This window comes from Triticum urartu, chromosome 1 (genome assembly GCF_003073215.2).
Source record: "Triticum urartu cultivar G1812 chromosome 1, Tu2.1, whole genome shotgun sequence".
NCBI lineage: Eukaryota > Viridiplantae > Streptophyta > Magnoliopsida > Poales > Poaceae > Triticum > Triticum urartu.
The window spans coordinates 501314756-501320912 of NC_053022.1; positions in this window are offsets into that span (position 1 = coordinate 501314756).

Below are 6157 nucleotides of genomic sequence, written 5' to 3' on the forward strand. Positions count from 1 at the left end.
AAGCTAGTCTGGGACTGGCTCTCCAAGGTCAACGAAGGCGTCTCAGCCCAAAGAGATCAGAGAATCAGTGTCCTTCGCAACCTCTTCAACCACTTCAAGAGAAATGATAATGAGAATGTCCAGCTCACGTTTGATCGACTCACTGACATCACAAATGAGCTTCAAGCCCTTGGCGCTACTGAGATCACCAAGCATGAAGTCGTCAAGACACTCCTGAGATCACTTGATAGTTCGTTTGACACCCTAGCCCTGATGATTCAAGAACGTCCTGATTTCAAGACACTCGATCCATCTGACATACTTGAGAGGCTCAACACACATGAGTTTCAGCTTTCTGAGAAAAGAGATATCTACGGTCCCAACTATGGGCGAACTCGTGCCTTGAAGGCAAAAGTTGTCTCCTCATCTGAAGAAGAATCTGACAACAGTTCTGATGACCCTGAAGACATTGGAAAGGAACTTGCTATGCTTGTGATGAAGTTCCAAAAATTCACCAAGAAGAAAGGCTTCAGAAAGTCTTCACGATCAAGCTCAAGGAATGATGAAGCTTCTGCTCATGACTACAATAAGAAAACATGTCACAAGTGCAAGAAACCTGGCCACTTCATATCTGAGTGTCCGCAGTGGGACAATGAGAACAAAAAGAAGAAGAAGAGCAAGGAATATGACTCTGACGACAAGAAGAAGAAGAAGAAATACTCAAAGTCTTCTTCCAAGTCTTCCTCAAAGTCTTCATCACACAAGAAGAGCTCATCTGGCAAGGCACGTGCGTTTGTTGGCAAGGAAATGGATTCAGAGGAGGAGTCCACTTCTGAGGAGGCGGAGGTGGAGTCCGAGGAGGAGTCCGACTCTGGCATTGCATGTCTGGCTACATCATACGTTGCCAAGTCCATCTTCAACACTAAAGACAATGACTTCATCACCGACACCGATGCAAATGACAAGGACTACTCCGCTCAAACCTACTGCTTCATGGCACGCGGTGCCAAGGTAAACACACGCACTACTCACTATCAAACATCCAGTGAAGATGACTCTGATTGTGGTTCAAAACCCAGCTACAAAACACATGCTAAAATTGCAACTGAACAACAGAAAGCTATGGAACATATTCAAAAACTGTTAGACAAAAGCGATGATCTGTTAGACGCTGAAATGACTCGATCTGAGTCCTTAATTGAAGACATAAAAAATCTTCACGTTAAGTATGAGGAACTTGAAAGTCGTCATGAAACGCTCTCAACAACTCATGAAAAGCTTTCCTATGATTATCTTCAAAGGAAGCAAGATCTTGAGAAATTGAGAGCGGCTCAGGAAGATCTTCAAAAGGAAAACGAGTCACTTCGCGCTGAACAGATTAGTTCCACTCAGGAAGGATTTGAACTGCCATGTCTTAAATGCATTGAGCGTGATAATGCTACTTCTGTTGCTGAATGTTCTACTGCTGCCACTGTTGCAATATCTTCAACTGTTGATGTGGTAACTAACCCCTCTACTGAGGATACCACTGCTATTGCTGATGAGAATGCTAGGTTGAAGACATTGCTTGAAACAGGGATGTACAAAAGTCTTAAAGGGCATCCGACACTATGTGATGTCCTCAAAAGGCAGATTCTGAACCGAAACCCGAGGAAAGAGGGTGTTGGGTTCGTAAGGAAAATGAATGCTGATGGCTCTTACTGGAAACCTGAGCAGTACCCCACATGGGTTGCTACAAAGGAACCTTTAGCAAATCCATCCAATCTATCTGGCTTCACTTGTGCTAACCCCATTGTCATTGATGAATCCTTTGATGCAAACTATAAACTGTTTAAGAATCAGAATGGTGAAGTGTTTGCCAGGTATATTGGTACTAACTGCAGGAATGGGCCGCCTATGAAGAAGATCTGGGTGCCGAAAAAGTGTTTGGAAAATCTCCCTGTGAATGTCATCATGACACCACAGGTGAAGAAGAAAACCCCCAGACCACAGGCTTCATACGGGCCAAAGGCTTCATACAGACAGAGGACTCACCTGAGTCGCACTAACGCAAATGTTTTGCAGGGAAACCATACTCAGGCCTATGAATATGAGCGCGGTTCATCGAACCGCCGTGTTCATAAGACCAAGAACTATTCTGCTGATTCTTATGAGTACTATTGTCTGCCTGCAAGACTTTTTGCTAGGGCTCCAAAGCCAAAATTCTCGGACGCTGCACATAGACTTATTGCTTCTAAGCCACCCTTGAAGATGTGGGTGGCTAAGAAAGCTTAACTATCTTTTGCAGGGAAGGGTCTCCAGCAGAAAACCAAAATCGTCTGACGCTATTGCTGGGGACCTTAAACATATTGTAGGGCGCAAGGTCAAATGCCCGAATGGTCTTACTATGTACTTCGTTCCTGAATCGCTTGCTACTCTCCCTATCAGTCCTAATCTGGATCTAAGCTTTCATAACCCACTGGTTCGTCAAATGTTTTTGCTTCACAATTCTCTTCGTGAAGCCTATCCCCCTAAATGCACTGTAGGGTATGACACCAGCGTCTTCAGAATGGATTATTGATAGTGGGTGTACCAATCACATGACTGGCAAAAGAAATCTTCTTATGGACTCAACCTTACGTCCATCCGACAAGAGTCACATCACATTTGCTGACACTGGTAAAAGTAAGGTATTGGGTCTAGGTAGAGTTGCAATCTCAGAGGATCAACACATGGATAAAGTCATGCTTGTTGAATCCCTTGGCTTCAACTTAATGTTTGTCTCAATGCTTTGCGATTTGAACATGATCGTAATATTTGGAAAATATCGTTGCCTTGTTCTAATGGAATCTGACAAGTCTCTAGTGTTTGAAGGGTATCGGAAAGATGATTTGTACGTGGTAGATTTCTCAGCAGGACCACAGCTTACTGTATGTCTTCTAGCAAAAGCTTCAGAATGCTGGCTCTGGCATCGGAGGCTAGGGCATGCTGGCATGAGGAACCTCCACACCCTTGCAAAGAAGAAGCATGTCATGGGCATCGAGGGCGTCAAGTTCAAGAAAAATCACTTATGCGGTGCCTGTGAAGCAGGAAAGATGACGAGGGCCAAACATCCCTCGAAGACAACTACTCGACCCTTTGAACTGCTCCACATGGATCTTTTCGGTCCCACCCATTACTCAACTCTTACTACTACTGCTTGTCTCTATGGCTTTGTCATTGTTGATGATTATTCTAGATATACTTGGGTGCACATAATCCTCTACAAGACTGAAGTGCAGGATGTCTTCAGACGCTTCGCCAATCGAGCAATGAACAACTATGGCGCCAAGATAAAGCACATCAGAAGTGACAATGGCACTGAATTCAAGAACACTGGCCTTGATACATATCTTGATACTTTGGGCATCACACATGAATTCTCAGCCCCGTACACGCCATAGCAGAATGGCGTCGTCGAACGCAAGAACAGAACACTCATTGAGATGGCCCGAACGATGCTTGATGAATACAAGACTCCAAGAAAATTCTGGCCTGAAGCCATTGATACTGCATGCCATACAATCAATCATGTTTATCTTCACAAGCTTCTGAACAAGACATCTTATGAGCTCCTTACTGGCAAGAAGCCAAATGTCAGTTACTTCAGAGTATTTGGCGCCAGGTGCTGGATCAAGGATCCACATCACACTTCAAAATTTGCACCAAAAGCACATGAGGGTTTTATGCTTGGATATGGAAAGGATTCGCACTCCTACAGAGTCTTCAATCTCTTTCATTATAAAGTGGTTGAAACAGTGGATGTGCGGTTCGATGGGACTAACAGTTCACAATGAGAGCACTTGCCAAATGTGCTAGATGAAGTTCCATCCAGTGAATCAATCAAACTAATGGGAACTGGAGAAATCATACCCTCTGAAGCTCAACCTGAAGAGGAACTTATCATATCCGCACCTGATCAACCTGAAGACAATGCTCAGCCTGAAGACAATCCCTCTAACAATGACAATGATCAGCAACAGCAAAATCTTCGCCCTGTACATCCTCGTGTTGCCAATGAAGTGCAGATTGAGAGAATAATTGACAGCATCAATGCACCCGGTCTGCTCACTCGTTCAAGGGCAACTCAGCTAGCAAATTTCTGTGGGCACTTCGCATTCGTCTCAATAACAGAACCCAAGAAAGTTGAAGAAGCCTTCATGGAACCTGAATGGATTCAAGCTATGCAAGAAGAGCTTCAACAGTTTGAGCTGAATAATGTATGGGAACTGGTTAAGCGTCCTGACCCTCGGAAGCACAATATAATAGGCACCAAATGGATATACCGCAACAAGCAAGATGAGCATGGTCAAGTTGTCAGAAACAAAGCTCGTCTCGTTGCTCAAGGATATACTCAAGTGGAAGGGATTGACTTTGATGAAACATTTGCTCCTGTGGCTCGACTTGAAGCCATACGCATACTGCTGGCCTATGCAAATCATCATAACATACTTCTATATCAAATGGATGTGAAGAGCGCTTTTCTCAATGGCAAGATTGAAGAAGAAGTGTATGTTGCACAACCGCCTGGCTTTGAAGATCCAAAACATCTTGACATGGTATACAAGCTCAACAAGGCACTGTATGGCCTCAAACAAGCCCCTCGGGTTTGGTATGACACACTCAAATACTTCCTGAAGAGCAAAGGATTCATACCTGGTTCCCTCGACCCCACTCTCTTCACGAAGACATATGATGGTGAACTATTTGTGTGCCAAATATATGTGGATGACATTATCTTCGGCTGCACCAATCAGAAGTATAGTGAAGAGTTTGGATATATGATGCAAGAGCAATATCAGATGTCCATGATGGGTGAGCGGAAGTTCTTCCTCGGTCTTCAAATACGACAGCAACGCAACGGCATCTTCATATCTCAAGAGAAGTATCTCAAAGATTGCCTGAAGAAGTTCGGTATGCAAGACTGCAAAGGCTTCACGACGCCAATGCCAGCCAAACATCATCTGGGTCCCGACCACAATGGTAAAGAGTTCGATCAAAAGGTATACCGCTCCATGATTGGTTCTTTACTTTATCTATGTGCATCTAGGCCAGATATTATGCTTAGTGTTTGCATGTGTGCTCGATTCCAAGCGGCACCAAAGGAGTCGCATCACTTAGCTATGAAGCGAATTCTTCGATATTTGGCTCACACCCCAACTCTAGGATTATGGTATCCAAAAGGCTCAGAGTTTGACATGGTTGGATTCTCGGATGCTGATTATGCTGGTGACAAGGTGGATCGCAAGTCTACATCAGGCACATGTCATTTTCTGGGACGATCACTTGTATGTTGGTCTTCAAAGAAGCAGAACTGTGTATCTCTCTCCACTGCTGAATCTGAATACATTGCTGCTGGATCTTGCTGCGCTCAGCTTCTGTGGATGAAGCAAACACTCAAGGACTATGGCATTCATCTGAAGCAAGTGCCACTCTACTGCGACAACGAAAGCGCCATCAAGATTGCCAACAACCCAGTTCAGCACTCGAAGACAAAGCACATTGAAATTCGTCATCACTTTCTCAGAGATCATGTTGTGAAGGAAGATATTGATATCATACACGTCAACACTGAAGAGCAATTGGCAGATATCTTCACCAAGCCCTTGGATGAGAAGAGATTTTGCAAGTTACGGTGTGAGCTAAATGTCGGAGTAAATAACCATGGGTAGCCTAGCCGGCTCCCCCTGGCCCTTCTGAAAAAATTACGAGCCGATTCGGCCCTCAAGAATCCAAGACACAGGGCCGCCTTCCCCTTGCCGGCTGTCTCCAGGCCGGCTATCGGAAGGCGGCCCGACTTCAGCTCTCATGAAGAAACGCTGCGGGAGGGCCGGCTCCGAGAAGCCGGCCGCGAGAGGGCCGACTCCAAGAAGCCGGCTCCCATAAAGCGGTCAAGATCGTACCCTCGAAGTCTGCATATACATAACGGCGATGTGACGGGGCATGGCTACAGTGAAGCCTTCCACCCCCGAATCCCGGAGCACGCCTGGCACAGTGCGTCGTACGGGTGGCCATGACCCATCCGGTGTGGCACTGTTGCCACGATGACCCTGATGTTAACCACGACGGACCGCCGGCGCGGCCCACGGGCGGTGGGCCCCTTCAGGTAGAGAGACACCCGAAGGCGGCCAGGCCTCCCCTAGTCGGCCCAAGATAGAGC